At 40.0% G+C, this 24,713-nt stretch overlaps 2 pseudogenes; both read left to right on the forward strand.

The window, feature by feature from the left end:
* Window positions 1-8,467: 8,467 nt before the first annotated feature.
* On the forward strand, window positions 8,468-8,909 carry LOC147416625 (uncharacterized; annotated as a pseudogene).
* Window positions 8,910-10,248: 1,339 nt separating this feature from the next.
* Window positions 10,249-10,875, forward strand: LOC147416626 (uncharacterized; annotated as a pseudogene).
* Window positions 10,876-24,713: the final 13,838 nt, after the last annotated feature.

Raw genomic sequence — 24,713 nt, forward strand, 5'->3', positions numbered from 1 at the left:
AAAGAGAAGAGAGGTCCATGTGATGAAGCTTTAATTTTCTCCATCTCCATCTTCAAAGACATGTTGACTGGGACAAATCAATCCACTTCCCTTTTAGTACAATGCCAAAAGAACCCTAGATCAGTAGAGTGCACATTGCTATAGATGAAAGAAAGACAAGTTTTACTCTAGCTTTTGAGAGGAGACACTCCACCAACACTGTGATTTAGTCTTGACAAGTGGTTAATTAGAAACTTTATTGGAGAAAAATGAAAAAATTGAAAGTTTCAATTATGATTAACGGCACAAATATTTTGAATTCACACACCCCTAATGCACTTTATGGATTGAGATAAATATTACTACATAACCTTTTGACTATTGAGCCGAAAGGAGCGACATAATCTTCTACTTGAAAGCCTCCGGAGCCACTAGAATTTTCACTCTTGCCACCTCTTTGCCTTCTAGGACAAACACTACGGTAGGCACAATGCGCACCGCCATCATCTTTGTAGACTCCTACATTACAACAAAAACTAGCTTAAATACCAAATAAACCATAAATCAAGTTGTGTTTGGTTGAACAATTTGGCCATGAGCATTATGCTACGGTTAGACTCTTGATGTCCAAGGTTCTAATCCGCTCTTGAAAGTTGAGACGTCCAAGGACTCCTTTTTTGAGCTCTTGGATGATAGTCCAAGAGCACTCTAGGGTGGATGCTAGTGTTGTTTTTGCAAATAAAGTGCTACATGGGAGTAATCATGCTTGATATTGATGCAGTCGGAGGATATTTTCCCATAAGAGCGACATGCATCTCACTTGAGAAGAGAGACGTCGAGATGCACAATAAAGATCCATCTTGGGTCAGATCCTCTCAAGCACATGGGTCACGAGTAGAGATTTTGTTTAAGAGGTCTTTAATTTGTGAGATGATGTGATATTGAAGGACACTAGCTCAAGGTTTGGTCCAAAAAAATACATGTAGTTTAATGTTCAAAGAGAGATACTCTTGGGATCTTCAATTGAAATAGGGCAGCCACATCATGGAGTAGTTTCTTGTGTTAAGAATCAAATACAAAATTCAGTTGAGAGCAAATCAAATTGAAGTGAATAGGCCCTGCCAGTATTTCTGAAGGTCGCATTAACTGGAATCTCCTTGGATTCTTATACGGCTTTAAGGTGAAAAAGAGGGGCAGATTGCACGTGGAGAGAGAGAGAGAGAGAAGAGAGAGAGAGAGAGAGAGAGAGAGAGAGAGAGAGAGAGAGAGAGAGAGAGAGAGAGAGAGAGAGAGAGAGAGAGAGAGAGAGAGATCTTCTTATTAAAAGCCACAACTTTTTTTATTTTGGAAAGATGTAATCTCACTCAGGGATGTTTTGACCCTGCATGACAGAGTCAGCCCAAGCCTAGCGGAGCGCAAACACGTGGTTGTAAGGAAGAGGCAGGTGCAGTGCAGTGAGGAGCCGAGTGGAGGGTAGGGTCTCGGTGCTTTAGTCAATGGGATTGGCCTCTCTCTCCATATGCATTGTAACGGGGCATGTCAACGGTGCCTTATGAGGTGTTTCTGAGGTTTAGTTGGTAGGCGTTGTTTTGTGGAGCGAGACAGAGAAATCGGATGGAGGAGGCAAAGCCATCATCGCTAGCCCCTGGTGAGAGATAGAGAAAGAGAGAGAGAGAGATAGAGAGAGAGAGAGAGAGAGAGAGAGAGGAGAGAGAGAGAAGAGCCAATGCCATTCTCCAAATCCAGAGGGTGTTTAGAAGATGGATGGCACGTGTTGCAAATAGCAGGTAGGGGAGAGCTTGGCAAGCGCATGTGGCGATTGGAACGCGAGCAGGTTGGTTTGGGCAGCCAAGTTGTGGATGCGCAGAGTCCATTTCCATTCGCAACTGAACATGGCCCAAGGGTTCAAAGATTGCAGGTGGAGCATCCCATTGAAATGCTTGCCATTGCGTCCAGGCAATAGAAGGCAGAGTGTGAGTAGATTGGCACATACCGGGTTTCTCTATGTATGTGGCACACTGCAAGGCATAAGGTGGGCGTAAAGAAGGGCTACGAGTTGAGCTTGCAAGGGTTGGGATGCGCAACTCGAAGTTGTGGGCTAGTTGTGCTGCCTCTCTCTCTCTCTCTCTCTATATATATATATATATATATATATATATATATATATATATATATATATATATATATAGATATATATATATATATGTATATCTTTCATACTTCCAAGAAGGATAGCAAAGTGTTTGTACTCTTTCAACAACGGCTGCCAAAGAATCAATTGGAGTTTTCTGAAATCGTGTTGTGAGGCAAGGTCACGTGGTCGCAGGTCCGACGGTCGCCGCAGGCATCTAAGAGTGTAACTCCACAGGATCAAATCTTCTAGTAAATTCTAACAGTAAATTCCCGCAATAAACTTTGCCAAAAGTGACCAAGTCTTTTGCACACCTCTCTATGGCTGTAGAAGAATCCGAACCTTCTACTCAATGTTAAATCCCATAACTTAAATCCGATCAAGTATATAAACATAAAAATTTATTTAACCTTAGATCCTCCACTGTCTATCTAGATAATAGGTCAGTAGCATCTATTCCCTCCGATAACTTAATGCATTTTATTAAACTTACTGAGATCCTCCAACATGACAAAGCAGAAACCCTAAAAAAGGGTTATCACTTTGATCACCTTGGCTGTGTACAAATAAATATAGAGAGTATAAATTCCTCTAATTATTTAATTAGTTCACAAAAGCCCATTTCTTCTACTATTGTGCATAAATCCCCTACAAAGTCTAGATTTATGCGAGTAAAGGATTGCCAACATTTGGAAACCTTTGAGCAAAAAGATCAAACCTTTTGCAGGCATTGCTTAAGACTCATAGGAAGATTAGACTCTTCCTCCTTTGCTTTTACTATACAGTTTTGCATGATCGAAGGAAAAGATTTTATTGTCTCTGATACAGATAAAATCTTTATAGCCCCTTATGTAATTATGCATGATCGAAGGAAAAGATTTTATTGTCTCTGATACAGATAAAATCTTTATAGCCCCTTATGTAACTATGCCTGATCAAGCAAAACCTCGCCCTGAATTGCTTCAAAGCAATTACCATACTGTCAAGTTGCATTTCCTTGAAAAGCAATTGAATGACTTGCATAAGTTAGTTATTGAGTCAACTCATAAACTTTCTCATATGAAAATTCAATTACAACAAATGCTTGACAACTCTCGCTCCTCTGTACATACAGATTTAATAGTTCCCTCTCCCCTTGAGTTACCTTACTTTTCATTTTATAAGCCCTCAATGCATAATCGCTCTGGTCACTCTCGCAAAAATTTGTCCTTTAATGTCATGACTGTTAACCAAGAACACGATAGTTCTTCAAACATTGAACCGGGGTGGGAAGACTGCAAAGCTGCGGAGCAGCTTTATTAACATCCCACGAAGTGGCTTATCAGACGAAGATGATAGAGATCTTTACACTCTAGCTTGTTGCCACAAAAATTGCAACAAACTAATTGATAACGCAGGAAAACCTCCATCCACACAAAACCCAAAGTTGTAACCATAGAATCCACCGACTACCAATGGACTGATGACCAACTCGATCCAATATGGGATATGACCAATGCAGAACATAGAGTTGGAATTAAAGATTATGGTCCAGCATTTATCAATGGTGATTGGGATTAGTTTGATTCTTTCTATGATGAAAGAATTTACAATGGTCTTCAAGCAGAAATCATTCCTGACAATCTTCCATCTCCTCCAATAGAAATTGATAATCCTTTTTCTCAGGAAGAGTCAGAGATTGATGATTCGCAAGCCGACATCCCTCTAGTGCCATTACACATGGAAAAAGATGAACCTATGGATGAAGCCTCTACTAGTGCAGCCCAAGCTTCTAAACATCCCCAATTTGTGCAAGGAATTAAAAAGGTAGGTGACATTACCTTTTACAACATTGATAATTTAGAACAAGAGGACATCATTCTTGTTTTAGAATACATGCATAATTGGATCTACCAGCAAATGTTATTTGGGCGAATGCGACAACAAACTACAGTCGAAGCTGCAGTAAATGGTTTCACGTATCCTCAAAAGGTGGTGGGAAATGCTACCTCCGGAGATCAAAAACTCTATCTTATGACCTGCTGGTAATGCGTCGCCTCTATTACTACTAATAGAGAGCATCTACAAAGAATTCATTGGACATCAAGAAGATCAAGCATCGCTGGCCTTACAAGCCTTTCATAAGGCTCAGATCTGTAATTTCTCCTCTATATGGGATTTTTGTATTTATTGCAGAAATCTAATATATAAAGCAGGAAAATACCATTCTGGAGAAATCAAAGTAGAATTTGTGCACAAGCTACTAAAAGCAATTACAATGCTCCTTATTGAGAAGCTGGATAACGAAAATCTAAATCTCCAAACAACAACTCTTGTAGATATAATCCAAGCCCTACAGGTGGTTATACAGGAACTTTGTATTCAGAAGTAGGCACAAAAGGAATTGAAGGATTCCAAACCTTCAAAGAAATTTCTGCAAACAAAATTACTACTCCAAAGATTTTGGATGCACAGACAAAAAGAGAAAATGTTCTTACAAGCATTCAAAGAAGGGAAAGAAGGAGAAAAACTATAGAAAGAAACCCAAGCACAGGTTTTTCAAGAAAGGTAAGTCCACATCTTCCAAAAATGACAATAAATGTTTTATTTGTGGAAAACAAGGTCATTGGGCTTCTGAATGTCCAAAGAAGAAAAAATCAGTAGCATTCAAGAATATAATTCTTGAAGATGGATATAGCTACTCTGAGATATCCTCCTCTGATATCTCTGATTTTGAGTTCAATATTGCTCAACTTGAAAGCAAAGTGCCTTCAACAGAAGAAAGCAGCTTCGACTCCGACTCAAGCTTTCAAGATTGCCCTATTGCAATGAATGTCATGAGCCTAGAAGACTTCATGCCAATTCCCTTCAACCCTCAACAATGGAAAGGTTTTCCAAAGGAAAACAACAGTTCCAATTAGATGACTAAGCTTCAAGCAATTTAGATTCTTCCTTCGAATCTGAAAAACCAGGTAAGAAGACCTCTTCAAAGCATACTTCCAAAGAAGCATCTACTTATCAGAGGCAGCTTAGAAATTCTCTACGTGAAGCTGACAAATCTAATGCACCAGCTTTAGAACGAATGGTCATTCCAGCTTTAGCCACCAAAATGAAGCTAAAGCAAATCAAAGCAAGTGAGCCTCTCTTCAATCACAACTTCATCAGTAATTTGGTCTCATGCAAAATCAAAGCTCAACCTCTCCAAACTTTTCCACTGAGGCGGTCTGGGGCGGGAAACAAGAAGAGTGGCCTCTAAGCACCCTACTAGGCTCCCATGCTGCTCAATTGGGTTGGGGTTGGAAAACAACAACAAACACACACACAAACCCGCAACCTAACCCTACACAAATTTGGGGCACCACATAGTTTTGGATGCGAACTAGAACGCGTAAAGAGAGAGAGAGAGAGAGAGAGAGAGAGAGAGAGAGAGAGAGAGAGAGAGAGAGAGAGAGAGATAGTGCTCGGGCTGCTTTGAAATGTATCGGCCGTGATCAAGCTAACACAATTATATATGTAAGAAAGAAAGAGAAGGGGGAGGGGATGCTTGTTGCATTAATACCTTCTTACAAATCTGTCACGACCAATCAAAGTGAGATTAGTATTTGTTCAACATAGCTTGCGTAAATTACACCACAACACATCACAAGAAAAGCCACCCCAATCACTGTCTTAAGGCCAAGGGAGTCCTCTCCACCCTGTTTCCCTCTTACATTATGTGGAATTTATGGCTGAATTGATGACAACACCCAGAGACAAGCTATCAAGAACTTAAAAAAACACCAAGAAACTTACACATCATTGTTGTCCATTACTTCACGTTGGAAGAGAGACAAAGTATCCAAGCTTAGTCCAAATCCACCCTCCTTGATTCAGCAAATGTTGGGCTTACACTAGTAGGAGAAATGATATATTTCCTACTCTCCATTGAATGATCACTCTCTCTTTCAATGGCATAGAGTTCCCTTTCTAATCACCCCTAATACAACACATGCATATGCATAAGACAATGAGCTTCCACTCAAGAGCTCCTTCTAGAGAGGTTGAGCTTGGCTTCTCAAGCTATAGCATAGTGCTCTTGTTTATGGCTCCCCCATTTTTGTGCTAGCTACACCCTTCTTTTATAGCAATTTTGAGGGCTAGGTAGATTTTCAGCACTTATCTAATTTCTTTTGCTTGGAATTATCAAGAAGTTGGTATGGGGATAGATGAAGAAAAGAGAGAGGAGAGAAGTGGAGGTGATAGAACCTTTTCATAGTAGGTTAGTGTTAGTAAATTAGTAGAGTTAGTATTTTTATTGATTTACAAATGGAATTGGATATTTACAATGGGAGTATCCATGTAGAATACAAATAAGGAAGAAAAAACTCTTAATAGGTAAGAAAACATGGATTTCTTACAATGTTGATGCTCCAAGTGTCTTGAGTAAAGTCAATTTTGACGCTTGTTGACGGTCCACTAGCTTTGACGGTACGTTTTTTCTCCACTCTTGACCTTCCTTGAGAGCCAAGGTAAGTGACCATGAGTAATCAATCACCATGATGTTGCCCTTCAAGAGAAGAGGCTGAATTTTGTGGTTTTTTTTATAGATGTGGGTAATATGGATGAGGAAAAATGAGACTAGGTGGTCAATTTTGGAATGGAAGTGTGTGTAGGATACATGAGTTCACCATGGTTTCTCTTATTCTTCGAGGTTGAGAAGAAGGTGAGTAGGGTGCAGAGAGGAGTGGTAAGAGAGGTGGGGATGATGAGTGGAGAAGTGTGTAAGAAAGAGGAAAATGAGAAAGTGGAAGAGGGAGTGTGTCTGCATAGCATAGGCAAACTGGGGTCCACCAATAAAGTAAAACTGAAAAATTTGAGGTAAAAGTTTAGCTCACGCGATACAACTTTTGTTTGTATCACCTTTTCAAATTCGGGGAGCATGTGATCTTTAAAAATTCAGCAAAACCGACTATTTTTTCCACTGCACAAAGTCCTTGTGAGGTCCTTCTTTGGATGATTCTTTTGAATACCTCCAAGAGTGAGCTCCCCATGGTGCATGCATGCATGCCACATACCCTTGACCTTATTTGGTAGGTCTATCATTGAAGATATTGTTGAGATCATGATATAAGTGAATAGTACAACTAAGAAAATCAAATATTGAGGGGTCTAAAAAAATATGTATATGTCAAATATATATAATATAGGTGAAAAAAATATAAAGGGGTCAAAATAAATCTCTCTCATTATAAGTCTACCATAAAAAGATGAATATTTTTGGTGGTCTAATTTATGAGAGTAATAGAGAATAGATGTAGAAAGGAAAAAATCACAATAGTGAAAAAATATACACATAAATAGAACTAGTTTTTTTGGATTTTTGTTGGGATGGAGTTACACCAAAAATAAGAGAAGCTTGCATGAAATTAATTTTATATGGAATAAAGAGTATACAAAATGGTAAGAAAAAATATGGTAATGGTGAGTCAATGTACATAGCATAAATAACACACTATGGGTAGAAATATTTAAATAAATACAAAAATAATTACAAAAAATAATTTTATTTAGGCGCTGTATACAATGAAATATTTACAGACAAATGGGCCATAATATACTTATTTTTTTATTTTTTTTGGCTCAACTAGCCCAGTGACTAGCTAATTAAGGGTTTTTAAGAAGATATGGGAAAAGTCCCCTAACTCACACACGCCTATGTACAATGAAATGGTAGGGATAGCCATAGTGTTTGGATGATTTTGGTAGGGTGGGTTAACTCACTATGGCAATTACAGAGAGCCGAAAAATGGCTATCATTAGCCCTCCCCCAGGATGATGGTATATTCATGTACCATCATAGAGCATCTTTTCCAAAGAGAGTGCTTCAGAGTCCTTGACGAGATCTTCATTGTTTGGCCCCTGAGAATTTTGGCTGGAGTTACACTCATGCTTCATGTAACAATACTTACATGAGACAGATGCCCTTTGACAGATCTTTGGTAGATCCTTTGGTAGAAGGCGACTCAAATAGGGCTTCAAGCGATAACCATTTACCTTCCTGGAGTGCTCTTTCCCATTCAAGTCCATAAGTTGATAGTAACTTGAATTGAAAGCCTTCTTGACTATGTATGGCCCCTGCCATCTAGTTTCAAACTTGGCATCAAAACAATGTCGAACTTGAAGTAATATGTATTTTTCTTTTGCACAGGGGAGATGGAACGGTATGTGCCATACCAATCCAAGATTTTCCCCTCTATGGAGAAAGGTTTACTACCCTCATCTATATCGCTAATCACGAATAGAGGCAAGGTTTTCTTGACTAACAGGTTTTTCCCTTTGTCCAGCAGCTTGCCGCTGTCCAAGACATTTGAGCAGCTGAAGATTGGCCAACTTCAGAAAATGAGGCTGCAACTTTGCTTAATTCGTGAGCTGGGCAAGGAAGTTCTTGTTGAGACGAAGACGGTGCTTGTGCGCACTCCTCCCCTAGTGGAGAGTATCCTTTGCCTGCAAAAAAAAGCAGAGCACCATCTTAACACAACTCAACACTCAAGAGTGCATTGTAGCGAAGAACATCGTAGACACGTCAAGCCTGTTCCCCAAAGAATGATTGTGCACGCTGGCCATACCTGCACTGCTAACGGGATCGATAGCATGGCTTCATTGAAGCAAGGCACGCCTACACCTCTTCCTAGCTGCGGTTTTCTCGAAGCTCAGATTTGGGGGCGACCCAGCAGAGCTCGACACCACCAGGTGCGATGAACATTTGCCTGTAGGACATGGAGGAGACTCAACGAACCTGCACAGATCTGCACGAGTAAAAGAAAAAGAAGCATCCAATTAACCATAGCATTGACTAGTTGAGCAAAGCAAAGAGGGAGTAAAAAACATCCTACAAGCAGCACACTCGTAAAAGGAAATGAAGAACGAGGCGTAGAAACGAAGCTCTTGAAAGGATGTGAACAAACTTGCGCCAAATGTGATTTCTTTTTTGATGAGCAAGCAAGCAAGTTGTTTAATCTTGGAAAATGCCACGTTTCAAATCCCTCGGTAGGTTACATACACAAGAAGATTTAGAAATTTTCTCACGTAGGAAAACGAAGTCTCTCAATGTTTTTCATGCAATGAATAATATCATGAGCTTCTTCTCGAGAGGCAACGCATATGGAGGCCTGCAAACTAGGTGGCAAGACTGCGGGTTACTCAAGTGAAGATGATGATAAGGAGCGTCAGGTGGACCCTGCGGATTCACTCCCCTCATGCGATGGGGAAATGCAAGCTTGTGTAGACATGCATAAGTCAAAAGCTAATGAAGGACTGATGCCCGAGGCTTGGCTTTACTGGGCTTTGTGCGCTGTTGCAAGTAGAGACGCGTCAGAAAAGGTATAACTAGAACATAAAAAGGTTGGGGCTATGGGATACGGGAGAACCGTTGCGTGTGCATGATGCTAGTGCTATGATTAGCAAAAGCAGAGGGTCGTCGAGTGGGGTCTATGCAGGGTTAAAGGAACTGGAGGCAACACCTTTGGGGTTGACCTCAATGGGTATGCGCCTTGGCAGGCAAGGGCAGATTATGGCGAGCGTGCAATTGTGATTCGATGAAGATGTAATGAACCACCAGTTTTTGGGTTTGTCACTCGGGGCGAGGTGCCCGTTCTTGAAGTATTCACAAATTCTGGCCATTAAAAGCTGGGGTTTTCAGACTTGGTTTGACGAATTAGATGTGGTGCGGTTGGAGGGTTCAAACTCCCCTCGACTGAGGCGTCCCGCGAATGAGCGGACGGACAAGAATGTTATCTAGATGGTTTGGGCAGGTGAGCGGTGGTCAGTAGGAACTGGTGCCCTAGTTGTAATCATTGTACTCACTCGATACACGGGAGAACTGTCCATTGAATGGCAAGCATGGAGCAAAGTTTGGATTGAATTGTTTTTGAGGACCTTGAGCCTTCTGGCCTGGCTTGACTGGCCAAATATGATGCAACCAAAGGGCTGGCTGTCCCTTTAGCTGAGACATCCTGCAATACAGCTTGGTGATCTCGTCGATGGTCAAGATGGCACGAACAAGTGGAACTTGAACTAGAGAGCCAGGCAAAATGCAAGGAGGTAACATGTTATGGGCCGAGTTTGGTTTCAAACATGACAGTAATTGAGGGTCTTGGGAGATCGAGCCCAGATTTGTTGTGATGCTCGTGTTGTGGTATTGGGACCTTATGCTCACGGGGAGCAATGTTGAACGGGGCAGCCATCAAAGTCATGGATGGCGATCAGGGCTACCTGGGTTTGTTGATAAGGAGCCCCCTAGTAGGGTACTCGATGGGATTGAGCAGAGACTACTGAAGCTGAAGACATGTGAGATGACTGGTTTCTTTTTGAGAACCCTGAGCCAAGTTGTGGCAATGACCAATGGTGGCCCTCCGAGCGGGCGGCTTTGCAAGGTCTTCCAAGCAGGTGAAAGCAGGTGTTTGATGCTTTATGGTTGGGGCTCCGTGGCGGGGTCGCTGGCTCCTCTGGGCCACTTAGGTGGAGAGACAAAATGTGGGAAGAATGTCGTATGGGACCCGCGAGAAGTTAGCCAATGTTGTCATGCATTCGGTTATGATATGACCCGCATGCGTGGAGGTACTGAGATAACAACACAACGGAATCCGCTTGGCCGATGCAAGGCTAAGCTAGGAGGATTAGGGTCGTTTTAGGGCCTTGATAGACGGGATGCACAAGGACAAGCATCGCACTTAATGGATCATCGGAGGCTTGTTCAAATGCGGGCCACAGATGGCCTATTCCTTTATGCAAGATATTGTCATGGGTGATTCATGATCAGATTGCTAGTCGAGAGATGTTGGAGATGTAGATCATACTCTATGCTGTTTTAGAGCCCCTAATCCCCAATGCAATCTTTTGCCTTCACACCACTCAAGTCTAGCATTATTTGCATGCTTGCAACTGTCTCATGCATTTGATCATTGTGTTATAGCTCAATGCCACCTTTTCCTTATATCAAGGCCACTCCACATGCTCTCAAATTTTTGGTTTCACTTCTTCCACTTTTGTGGCCCCAAACACGTGAGTGACCTGATGCTTGAAGGTTTTGTTGTTGTTGGTTAAAGATGCCAATGATTTGTATAATGTCAAATGCAACATATATATGATGACAATGATGATGTTGAGCACTACAAGACAAAGAGACATTGTTTTGATCTCGCTGTAAACACTTAAACAGTTCATGTTTTTAAAAAACAAATGGGCCTTTGGAACAATGGCTCAACCATAACAATACCTTTACCTAGCCTACTAAGCCTCTAAATGAATTGAGGTTCAAGTAGAACCGAAAGTCTCTTCACAGCCTCCAAAGATTGTTGATCCTCAGGACTTAATGTTGCAACACAGCTAGATCCAAAAAAAATGGCCTAGAAGTGGGATAGGCCAAGAATTTGAAGCCTTTAAAACAGGTGCAAGAAATATTAAAGCTTGAGATGCAAAATATTGCCAAATTTTTGCCACTACATCATGTGAAAGAGCATCCACAACATGAACAAGCTACAAAAGAGCAGATCAATTAGTGAGAATGCTACAGATATACTAAAAAACAAAAGCAAATCAACATGTGTTGATCAAAGGTAAAATGAGTTACATAAGCCATTTTAGATAATACATCAAGGGAGTCAAAAGGACATTGAAAATAGCAATGCATGTGTGCAAGAACCATCAACCATGAATACCTCTGCTAGCAGCAGTTCTTAAAGTTAGCTAGCATTCGGAGAAAACATCAAAGCCAAAATTGCTTGGTAGCCAGATTAATAGATAGCTGGACCAATCTTCCTTTGTCTCTAAAATTATTCGTTTTTAAGGTCACCAAGGATTGAAAAGTTTGAAAGCCAGTTATAAGATTCTCAACCCTAGTTACATCAAGCCGCTCCTTCCTCGCATAGACAAAGTACTTCAATGATGCTCTGGTCCTTGGACTATTAGAAACTACAAGAAATCAGCTCAAAAACATCGACTCACCCCATTACAAGCACTATGGCTTTGTTATCTAAGGCTCCAAGTTGAGGAGAGGTCTTCGTTGTGGGAAGGATCTGCTAGGGAAAGGCATAACGAGAACCCAAGCAGGGATGCTACGTGAGCACGAGCCCTTGATGTATTATCTCTAGCAGGGGGCTGCTCGCACAGAGAACTCAGAAGACACAGGTTTTGAGCGGGGCACCGCGGATGCGCTCGGGCCATTCAGTCAAGCACAGCAGGGTGCTGCGCTGGTCGCCAACTGACCCAACAGGGGGGAATCGGTTTGCTTCAGAGACCTACCCTGCGAGGCTGTTTATCGAGTGCACAACAGGTGGCTAGGCTGCTAGTGATTAGTCCACACAGGAGGCTGCATGCCTTACAGTTGCAGCAGGTCAGAGGGGCAGTAAGGGGCTATCCCCTGTTTTCAATAGTGTCCGTATTGGGGCTGTGGCGCAGGATCTACTTCGCGAATACAGCAAGGGGCATCAGGTCGAATTCTCACAGAAAACTCCAGGATCTCGGGCAGGCTGCGTATTGCTCGTCGCGAGCTGACCCAACAAGGCGGCCGCATGTTATTGATCATTGCACAACCAGCGAGGCTTTTTCTCACACAGGAGGTTGCATGCCATTTGGAACTGTTGATAGGGTAGGTGACACAGAATATAGAAAGGGGCTGGGCCTCCATGACTTGCTCCGTCACATGCCAAACCTAGCCGCCAATGGAAAAAACAGTCAGCTCAAACAGTGGTGCTCCTAATGCAACAGAAGCAAATGGAGCAATACTAGCCCACAATAGACAGGACCATCTCAAAAAAGCAGGGAATGAAATGATGTCACCGTTACCGTCTCGAGTACATCACTTCCAAGCAGAACAGAAACCAGCCGCCAGGAGCGGGAAAAGAACGCCAGCCCAAGAAATGTTTTCGAGTGTGTCACATTCCAAAACGTGCTCTCAAGCATAGAAAACGAAGACGAATAGCGCTCACCACCTGAGGCTACACAAGGACACCATTGAATCCAGTCGCCCCTAAAAGCATACGGTTCAAGTAACTTGAAAAGCATCTAGACAGCACCCGCCTTCGGCATTAAACAAGCACCACTGCCGTATCGAACACCTGCACCACTGCACCACGTCCTCTGGCAGAAGCAGCACAAAAAGAGCATACCTACTGTGCGCCATCTTCTCGGAAGGACGGCACCCACTGCACACGCCACCTTCTCTGGTAGAAGCAGGGCAAAAAGGGACGCGACCCGCCAGGAGCAGCACAAAAAAAGGAGTTGCAGATTGGGTCAAATGAAACTTTAGGAAACCTAATGACACGTGGCATCCATCCAACAACAACATCAAACGGCCTGAAGTTTGCAACAAGTTTGCACCTAAAACCCTATGGCCTTCTGCAGGCCAAAAATCTCCACCAAAATTGTATTTTTGTTGTGTGCACTTAAAGTGGTACATTTACTTCATGTAAAGTAGAAAGTCTTTTGACTTCCCATTCCCAAAAGGCTTTTCACTTACTACATACAATGTTACCCTTTATTTTTTATTTTAAATCTTCTTACCTTTTACTTTTGCATTTTAGATTAACAGTTTGTAAAGGTTTCTTTGAAGTCAACCAATGTGTGACATGTGGATGCCCTCTCCTTCCTTGAAATTTTTAATCTCCATTTTATATAATATAAAATTATAGATAGACAAAATATTTTTAGCCAAATCCAAAAAGATTAAAGTGATGCTAACGTACTACCCTTTGGGTAGACCAAAAAGAGCCTTGAAATACCTCCTTGTTATTTTTTGTATCAATATTACTACTTTTGAACATTTTATCGATTTTGCTTATGTTTTTTCTCAAAAATAATTCAAAAGAGACAAGGTAAATAGAACTCTTCTTTGCCTAATTTTAGGAGAGTTTAAGTGAAAAGAAATCACTTCTATTTTGGGTGCATGCATGCAAGTGATAAAGGTAGAAAGAGAATCCCAAAATTGTATCATTGCACACATCACACTTTCTTTCTCGATCAAATGAACTGGCGTTTTGTTCCCTTTTCAAAGCAATCGAAGCCATTAGAAACTCCAAAGCCAAACTACAAAAGATACACTTTTTCTTCCTTTGATGCTAATTTTCTATCCTAATCATAGCATGACACTCAAGAATAGCATGACACTCTCTTGATTATGTAGCTCATGCTCTCTTATCTTTTATATATTTATCTTACTATAATTCATGCTCCATGGGATAAATCATATTGATTGAGAGGGATGGTTGATGCTTAGTATGAAGTCTTGTGTTCTAATTCTTGTTTATGTTGCTCTCTTTATATCTTGTGATCATTCAATCAATTGTTTTGCTAAATATAGTTTAATTTAAAAAATTGAAGTTCTCTCTTGGTTGTCATCCTTGGATGAATACTTTCAAAGAAAAAAGTTTAGTAAACAAGACAAAATCAAGTGTGCAGTAAATCAAATGATGGAACGTGCTTCTCTAAGGTAGAATGTGAATCGTAAACAACACAAACAACAATGAACTTAGAAGAACAATGAGGTAGACATGCATGGGACACTCTTCAATTTAGCACATGAAAGTTGTCACATAGTACACATATAAATTTTGGTAAATACTGCTTGCTCTTCAAAATGTAAAAAAGTTTATCCTACTTTCAGATGTAAATATATTTCTAGCTTGAAGTATACTTTGCATGCTAACGTCAAAAGATATTGTCCACATACATTGGAGAGAGCTATTTCTTTAGCTCATGATATTGAAGCTACAAAAGGTAAAGATCAAAGTCCAAAAGTATTGCTAATAATAAAGAGTTTTCCTTTCTCTTCTACACAACGTACAAATATTACTACTCTTCAACCAAGGACCAACATCCCTGATGGACAACGGTGGATGCAACCTTACAATAAATATCGACCACAATCAAGCAATCGCAATCAAAATAGAATTGTACATTTTGGACAAAGGAAGGTAAAAAATAAAACATTTTTGGATAAATGAAAGTACACAACAATGGTCTTGAACAAAAGAAGGTAAATTCCACTCAAAATGGTTTTGGACAAAGCAAGGTAAATAACAATGGTTCAAGTAATTTTTTAAAGCCTTTATCTTTTGTTTTTAAAGGTCACAGAACAAGGCTCCACATAGTCACAACAACAATACTAATGGAAACAAGGATAATAGAAAACTTGATGCAAAGATTATTTTTTGCAAAACTTGTCACAAGATGGGACATACAGCTAACAAGTGTCTTGAAAAAAACTTTGTACATTCCTCACACTCTATATATGGATTGAAGATGATAATGACAAAATAGAGATGGATACCAACATTTCCAACACTCTTGATGATAACAATCAAGAATCTCAAGGCACCTCATACTACCAAGATCACACAAGTATTCCAACTTCTCAGCTATATATTTTCTTACATATGAAGGTTAAGATTGGTGATGATGCTCTTAAGTTATTACATGATCATGAAAGCACACATGATCTTATTTTTACACATGTTGCACAAAAGTTGATATTGCATATGACTTTCATAAAATATAATCTTTCCAAGAAATCAAATTAAATAGTGTATATATGATAAAATATTTGCAATATCAATTAGGATATTTCAATGCATTACTATATTTTTACTACTAGCATCATTATAAAATACATACTTAATTTTGGGTATACCTTGGAGATATCATTTTATTCAAGCATTGACTATGATAAACATACACTCATTGTCTCATGTAATGAAAAATATTTTATATTGCAAGCTAATAAGAAACTAAAACTAGAATCTCTTCTTAGTCACACTCAAGTTAAAAGGTTAGTTCAAAAAGATAATAAACAATTTTTGGTTTTAATCAATGAAATTGAAATACACAAAGATCAATTGTCTCCATCATCTCAAGAGAAATTTTTGATGAATATAATTTTTTTTTTTATGAAGATCTATCTCCACACAATATAGTTGATTCCAGGTAGTGTACCAGCCTGTCGAGCACTATATTGTCAGATTCAAATTAAACAAAGAGAAATTTCACATCAAATTGAGAAATTATCAAGTCATGGTCTAATTAATTTAAGTAAGTCACCTTTTTGATGCACCAATTCTCTTAGTCAAAAAGAAAAATGATACTTATCGCTTGTGCATTGACTATAAAGCACTCAATAAAATCACAATAAAGAATTATTTTTCTAGATCTTCATGTTGATGACTTACTTGTTGATAAGTTTAGTGGTGCATCCATTTTTTAGTAAGATAGATCTTAAATCTAGATATCATTTAGTGCATATGATAAAAAGTGATGTTTACAAAACTATGTTTTGAATGCAATTTGGTCATCATAAATTCATTGTAATGCCTTTTAGTTTAACAAATACACTTGCTACGTTTTCAGATACAATGAATCATGTCTTTTTGAGGCATCCAAATAGTATTATGGTTTTCTTTGATGACAAATTTGTTTTTATAAAAATAATAAAGGCAATTATACACATTTGGATTTGGTTTTTAAATTGTTGCATGAAAATCAACTTTATTTGATTCCTAAAAAATTCTCACTCTTCAAAACGGGGATTGAATTTTTAGGTCGGATTGTCTTTGTTGAGTGAAGGCATTGCTATGGATCCTAAGAAGACTCAATGCATCAAGGAATATCTTAGACCTCAATCTATTCATGAGATGCATTATTTTCTTGGTTTGTGTAGTTGTTAAAGAAAATAAATTTGAAAATTTACATGCATGGATTTACCGCTCATAAACATTTTGGAAAGAGCACATCTTTCACTTAGAAGGACCAACATCAAGAATATTTTGAAGTTACACTTATGCACTCACACATGTCCCAATCTTACAAATTCCTCACTTGAAAATACCCTTCTTTTTTGTTAGGACTAATGCTAGTGAGCGTGGTATTGGTGTTGTTTGAATACAAAATAATCATCATATTGCATATGAAAGTAGAAATTTGAAACCCAATGAGCTCAATTACAACACTTATGACAAAGAACTACTAATTTTTTTGCATGCTTTGAAATTGTGGAAACATCAACGCATGAAAATAAGGTTGGAGATGCACTTAATTGCATGGCATCAATTCATAACATTTTTGTAAAATGGTTGATACTTATAGTCATTATGGTTAATACTTATACTCATTAATCAATTTTTTGTGACATTTATACTTTTCTAACCATACATCTTCTATGTATACACAAAACTCCTTTCATGATGGGTATTTATTGTTTGAGAAGAGATTGTATGTAACCATTGAATTTCATCAACTTGTCTTTAAAGAGTGCCATGATCCACCATATATAAGCCAATGTGGAATTGCCACAACTTTTCAGATAGTAGAATCTCAAATTTATTGACCCTACCTTCAAAAATTTGTTGTTACATATGTTGCATAATCTTTCATTTGTCAACGAATCAAGTGTAATCATGGTAAGCAATACAATTTGTTGATGAGTTTACCTATTCCTCACCCTCCTTTAGCAAACACATTTCTATAGATTTTCTCATTGGATTGCCACTCACTTGTGAAAAAATTGATATGACTTAGTAGTTAAGCAAGCGACTCAATTGTTTCTTAAGAATATTTTTGTTTTCCAGGGAATGCTTAAATGTACCATATTTGATCAAGATATGTTTTTGCAAAGGTTTTGGGTGACACTTTTCACAAATTTAGACACTCAAATATGTTAAGTATGGAGTCTGATTTACCCTTGTAATTTTCTGTGGTAAAAGCGCACATTTGTAAGGCCCCCATTATGAGGAGAAGCCATCGTGCGTGAAGGAAAATCACTCACCAAAAACCAAAATTTTCACGGACAAGAATCAGGGGCAACTTTAAAGGCCTCGGGGGCGGAGGCCCCCGAGACATTTTTCTCGCCGGAAAGTGGTCGGAAAACAACCGGTCGGTTGGCCGGTGGCCGGTAGTCAATTGCCGATGGCATGTGGTCGGGGCCTGTGGTCGGAAGTCAATGGCCGGTGGCCGGTGGCCGAATTCAAAAGCGGACTTGTCTTTTCAAGGGCAGCCACACATGGGCGGATTGGAGGGTCCGATTTGGACTTATTCGCACAAGGGCGGCTACACATGGCTGTCTCTCATAAGAGAGGGCAACCCTTTTGGCCTATAAAAGGAGGCCATTTCTACATACATTTCATAGTGTGAAGTTGATGCAACAAGGTGAGTGTGAGGTGGTGAGAGTGAAGCAAGGCGGGAGCTCCATTAAGGGTATAATCCCTTTGTAAACTACTTCTTGTTTTGAAGTACTAAAGCCATTGAGTGGCTGCTTTCCCGTGGACGTAGCCCACATTGGGTGAACCACGTATATCGTGTGTACTCTCTCTCTCTCTCTCTACTCTATAATCTCGTGTATATAAATCTGTCTCTCTCCATTAAGTAATCTACTCAATTATCTATTTAGCTACATCTTATTTCCTAACAACTGGTATCAGAGGAAGGTTTGCTCGTAGCTAAATTATCTCAAGGAAAGGATTCCTTGAATTGAGTGGGAGTTATGGCAGAGGAAGGGAAGCTCAAGATTGAGAAGTTCAACGGCAAAAACTACCAACATTGGAAGATGCAGATTGAAGACTATCTCTACCAGAAGGACCTCTATTTGCCACTAGGCGGTCTTGCGAAGAAGCCCGCAACAATGGCACATGAAGCATGGATTGTCCTTGATCGAAAGGCACTGGGAACAATCTAGTTAAGCTTGGCGTCAACGGTGGCCTTCAATGTTTGGGAGATGAAGACCACGGAGGACTTGATGAAGTCACTGACAACTTCTACGAGAAACCCTTGGCATCCAATAAGGTATTTCTTATGAAGCGCTTGTTCAATCTAAAGATGGCAGAGAATGGTTCAGTTGCAGAACACCTAAATGACTTTAACACAAACATAAGTCAACTTCGATAAGTGAAAATCAACCGGATAGTTGGGATAGCCTTGTGATGGCTGTAAGTAATTCTATCTCTGGCACAAATACTCTTAAGTTTGATGATGTTGTGGGTGTTCTCCTAAGCGAGGAAATGCGAAGGAGAAGCACAGGAGAATCATCAAGTGCTGCATTATCAGTGGAAACAAGAGGAAGGCTTAAGGAGAGGTTCAAAAACGAAAAGGGTCGTGATCGCTCAAGGCGGAGCAAGTCACGCACAAAGTCAGTTCTTGAATGTTGGAACTGCGGCAAGAAGGGCCACGTCAAGAAGGATTGTTGGTCCAAGAAGAAGAAGGAGACAGAGTCTCAAGACAACAAGCCAACATCGGAGGCCAATGTAGCAGGTAAAGTAGAGCAAGATGCTCTAATTCTCTCATTAGACAATGTGTCTAATTCTTGGATAGTAGATTCCGGGGCTTCATTCCATGCGACACCACACAAGCAACATTTCCAAGACTACACCAAAGGTAGTTTTGGGTATGTATACTTGGGAGATGATGAAGCTTGTGAGATTGTCGACAAAGGTACAGTTTCTGTCAAAACTGCTAATGGAAATGAATGGAAGCTTAAAGATGTTAGGCATGTTCCTTCTCTTCGCAAAAATTTGATCTCTATAGGACAATTGAACGATGAAGGTCACAACATTGCATTCGGAAACAAACGGTGGAAGATCTCAAAGGGATCTTTGGTGGTTGCCAAGGGTGAAAAAGTCGATACACTTTACTTGTGTACTCTTAGCATGCAACCTTCAGCTTGTGCAGCAACTACAGAAGTTGACAGTGCGGTGTGGCACTACCGACTTGGGCATATGAGTGCCAAAGGAATGCAAATCCTTCAAACAAAGAAGCTTCTACCAGGTTTGAAAGAAGTGGACTTAGAGTTATGTGAAGATTGTGTTTATGGTTAAAAAAAGAGGGTAAAATTTCAAAAATCAGGAAATGAAAGAAAAAATAAAAAACTTGAGTTGGTTCATTCTGATGTTTGGGGTCCTGCAAGTACACCATCACTTGGTGGCTCATTGTACTATGTAACATTCATAGACGATGCGACTAGAAAAACATGGGTTTATGTCATGAAGAATAAATCCAATGTATTTTCCATATTTCAAAGGTGGAAAGCCTTTGTGGAGAATGAAACAGGTACCAAGGTTAAATGCCTCAGATCCGAAAATGGAGGCGAATATTGCAGCCAAGCTTTTGAAAGCTTTTGTGCTAGCAATGGCATTCGGAGGCAACGGAAAACCCCAAGGACACCTCAACAAAATGGGATTTCAGAAAGGATGAACAGGACAATCATCGAACGAGTACGAAGCATGCGGCTACATGCAGGCCTACCGCTTGAGCTTTGGGCGGAAGCTGTAAGTACGTCTGTGTACTTAATCAATCGGTCATCCTCAACGGCATTGGATGGGGGAGTTCCAGAAGAGGCATGGACAGGTAAACCGGTGAATTATGCATTTCTCAAAGTGTTTGGGTGTGAGGCTTTCATGCACATAGATAGAAGCCTAAGATCAAAGTTAGATGCAAAGTCCAAAAAGTGTTTCTTCATTGGCTATGGAGAAGGAGACTTTGGGTATCGCCTATGGAATCCTGAAGATGGTAAAATCTTAAGGAGTAGGGATGTAATTTTTAACGAACAAAATGTGTACAAAGATTACTTGGAAAGAAAACAAACAAAAGAAACACGTGATGAGTACATGGAGCTTGAGGACGGTGAAGACTCAAGGACTGCAAACGGTGACAATGTGCAACAACGTCAACCAAATGAGGAGCCTCAACCTATTCCCCGAAGATCTACAAGAGCAAGTAGACCTCCAGAAAGGTTTGTTCCTTCCTTCAACCATCTCTTGATCTTAGATTCTGGAGAGCAGGAATCATATGAAGAAGCTATGCAACATGAATCCAAAGAAGAATGGACGAAGAGCATGCAAGTGGAGATGGACTCACTACATCGCAACCAAACATGGGAGTTGGTTGAGTTGCCTAAAGGTAAGCGGGCACTTCAAAACAAATGGGTGTACAAGCTAAAGGAAGAAGAAGGTGGGAAGAAAAGGTACAAGTCTAAGCTTGTGGTAAAAGGTTTTTCTCAAAAGAAAGGTATTGACTTCAATGAAATATTTTCTCTTGTTGTAAAAATGAACTCAATTAGGCTTGTCTTAAGCCTTGTGGCTGCTCATGATCTAAATCTCGAGCAATGGATGTAAATACGACATTCCATCACGGTGACTTAGAGGAGGAAATCTACATGCTTCAACCAAAGGGGTATGAAGTAAAAGGTAAGGAGAAAATGGTTTGCAGATTAAAGAAGAGCTTGTATGGTTTAAAGCAAGCATCAAGACAATGGTACTTGAAGTTTGATCGATGGATGTTGGATCATGGATTCACAAGATGCAACTCGGATCACTGCGTCTACACGGAGAATTTGGGAGATGGGAAATTCATCATCCTAATGTTGTATGTTGATGACATGTTGATTGCAAGTGCTAACATGCAGGACATCAAAGACCTAAAAGAGGAGCTGTGCAAATATTTTTCAATGAAAGATTTAGGTGCTGCAAAGAGGATACTTGGTATGAAAATATCAAGGGACAGGACGAAGAAGACAATAAAGCTATCTCAAGAAGATTACATCAAGAAGGTACTAGAAAGGTTTGCGATGAAAAATGCAAAACCAGTTTCTACACCTTTGGCTGGTCATTTTAAACTAACGAAAGATATGTGTCCAAAGACACAAGAGGAGATAGCCTATATGTCTAAAGTTCCATATGCTGCAACCGTAGGTTCTCTAATGTATGCTATGGTCTGGACAAGGCCAGACATTGCACATGCAGTGGGAGTTGTGAGTAGGTTCATGGACAACCCAGGTAAAGAGCATTGGCAAGCTGTGAAGTGGATGCTTAGGTATCTAAAAGGGACAACAACAAATGCTTTGTATTTTGGAGGAACTGATATTTTTCTAGAAGGCTATGCTGATGCAAATATGGCAGGTGACAAAGATACTCGAAGGAGCACTACTGGCTATGTGTTCACGGTTGGAGGCACAGTAGTAAGCTGGGCTTCAAAGCTGCAAAAAGTGGTTTCACTTTCTACCACGGAAGCAGAGTATGTAGCAATGATGGAGGCAAGCAAAGAAATTCTGTGGCTTCACAGATTCTTACAAGAGCTTGGATTCAAACAAGACAATTGTGTCTTGTACAGTGATAGCCAAAGCGCTATCCATCTTGCGAAGAACTCAGCCTTTCATTCAAGGACAAAGCACATTGAGGTGAGATATCACTTCATACGCACTCTTTTGAAAGAGGGACAACTAAAGCTAGGAAAGGTGCATACAAGTGAAAATCCTGCAGACATGTTTACAAAGGTGGTCAACAAGGAGAAGTTGAGCTTTTTCATCTTCAATCGGCATTCAAGGATAAGAAGCCAGAATGGAATGCAGTCACAGGTTTTGTTTGGAGATCAGTCTCCAAGTGGGAGATTGTTAAGTATGGAGCCTGATTTACCCTTGTAATTTTCTGTGGTAAAAGCGCACATTTGTAAGGCCCCCATTATGAGGAGAAGCCATCGTGCGTGAAGGAAAATCACTCACCGGAAACCAAAATTTTCACGGACAAGAATCAGGGGCAACTTTAAAGGCCTCGGGGGCCTCCGCCCCCGAGACATTTTTTTCGTCGGAATATTATGGCCGGATGGCGGCCGGAAAGTGGTCGAAAAACAACCGGTTGGTTGGCCGGTGGCCGGTAGTCAATGGCCGATGGTCGGTGGTCGGAAGTCAATGGCCGGTGGCCGGTGGTCGGAAGTCAATGGCCGGTGGCCGATGGTCGAAAAACAACCGGTTGGTTGGCCGGTGGCCGGTAGTCAATGGTCGATGGCCGGTGGTCGGAAGTCAATGGCCGGTGGCCGGTGGCCGAATTCAAAAGCGGACTTGTCTTCTCAAGGGCAGCCACACATGGGCGGATTGGAGGGTCCGATTTGGACTTATTTGCACAAGGGCGGCTACACATGGCTGTCTCTCATAAGAGAGGGCAGCCCTTTTGGCCTATAAAAGGAGGCCATTTCTACACACATTTCATAGTGTGAAGTTGATGCAACAAGGTGAGTGTGAGGTGGTGAGAGTGAAGCAAGGCGGGAGCTCCATTAAGGGTATAATCCCTTTGTAAACTACTTCTTGTTTTGAAGTACTAAAGCCATTGAGTGGCTGCTTTCCTGTGGACGTAGCCCACATTGGGTGAACCACGTATATCGTGTGTACTCTCTCTCTCTCTCTCTACTCTATAATCTCGTGTATATAAATCTGTCTCTCTCCATTAAGTAATCTACTCAATTATCTATTTAGCTACTTCTTATTTCCTAACAAAATAGACTTGACTTCTACATTTCATTCGGTATCTAATGGATGAATAGAAGCAACCAATAGATTATGGCACTTTTCTAGATCTTTTAAGAATAAACACTCATGAGAGACCAGAATCTTGGGACACATATATCAATTTGCTTCAATTTGTATATAGCAACACTACTCATCCATCCATCAAAAAAGCATCATTTCAATTTGTATATGGGTACTCATTGCCTACTCTTTTGTCTAGTATTTCTCATAAAGTACCACATGCTAATAAAATTGCTAAAAAACACACCCAAATCTTATAGAAAGCAAAAAAACAATTTCACAAGAACAACATTCATACATGAGACAAGCAAATAAAAAGACACAACCCATGGAATTCAAAGAGGGAATTTTGTGATGCTTTGCAAACGTCTTAAGAGTGTAGAGACTAATCCTGTTTTCAAGCTAGCACCACGGTATTATGGTTCCTTTAAACTCACTAATTATATTAGTGCTAATTGATTTCACATATCTGTGCATGACTCTTTGAAAGTTCACAACACATTTCACATAAGTTTTCTTTGTTTTTCCAAAGGTTCTCTACTATCACTCCCTATCATTGATGATCCACCCCTTTTAGAAGAAGATTCTAAAATCCTTGTATCTAAGACCATCAAGACACTTTGACACGTAGTGGTATGTTGTATCGTGATTTTAGAAGAAGATTCTAAAATCCTTGTATCTAAGACCATCAAGACACTTTGACACGTAGTGGTATGTTGTATCGTGAGTATTTTCTTAGATACAAGTAGTATGGCCTTGAATTGCCAAGTCATCTAAAGAGGATTTTTGGCTCTCACCTAGTATCTTGAAAGCATAGCACACTTCTAGAACCTACAAGTTTTATTCTTTACTCGATGTTTACTCTTTGCGTGATGAATATGGTATTTCATACCTGAGGTTTTCCCTTTGACAGTTCATCTAGTGGTAGTTTGATAATGAGGTTTTCCCTTTGATTGTTAGTCTATGGTATTTGATACCTGAGGTTCTTCCTTTGACAACTATTTAATGCATCATTTAGAGCAATACTTGACTAATGTTTGCCCTTTGAACAATGTAAATGGTGATTGCTTTTCACTCTTGTCATGCTCTTCTTGTCATTGTTAGAGGGTCCACTAACAAAGATCTCTTTTAGTTTTGCCAATATATTTGATATATGGATTACCTTTACCTTTTTGTCGATATATTTGATATATGTATTACATTTACCTTTTTGTTTCTTCTTTTGAGGATATTATGATGAATAGTGGGAAGTTTCCTATGAGTACTTTTGTTCATTCAACATATATCACATGGAGATCTACCTCATCTCCATGC

Source organism: Adiantum capillus-veneris, unplaced genomic scaffold, assembly GCF_014529385.1.
Source record: "Adiantum capillus-veneris isolate H3 unplaced genomic scaffold, ASM1452938v2 Hic_scaffold_738, whole genome shotgun sequence".
Classification (NCBI taxonomy): domain Eukaryota; kingdom Viridiplantae; phylum Streptophyta; class Polypodiopsida; order Polypodiales; family Pteridaceae; genus Adiantum; species Adiantum capillus-veneris.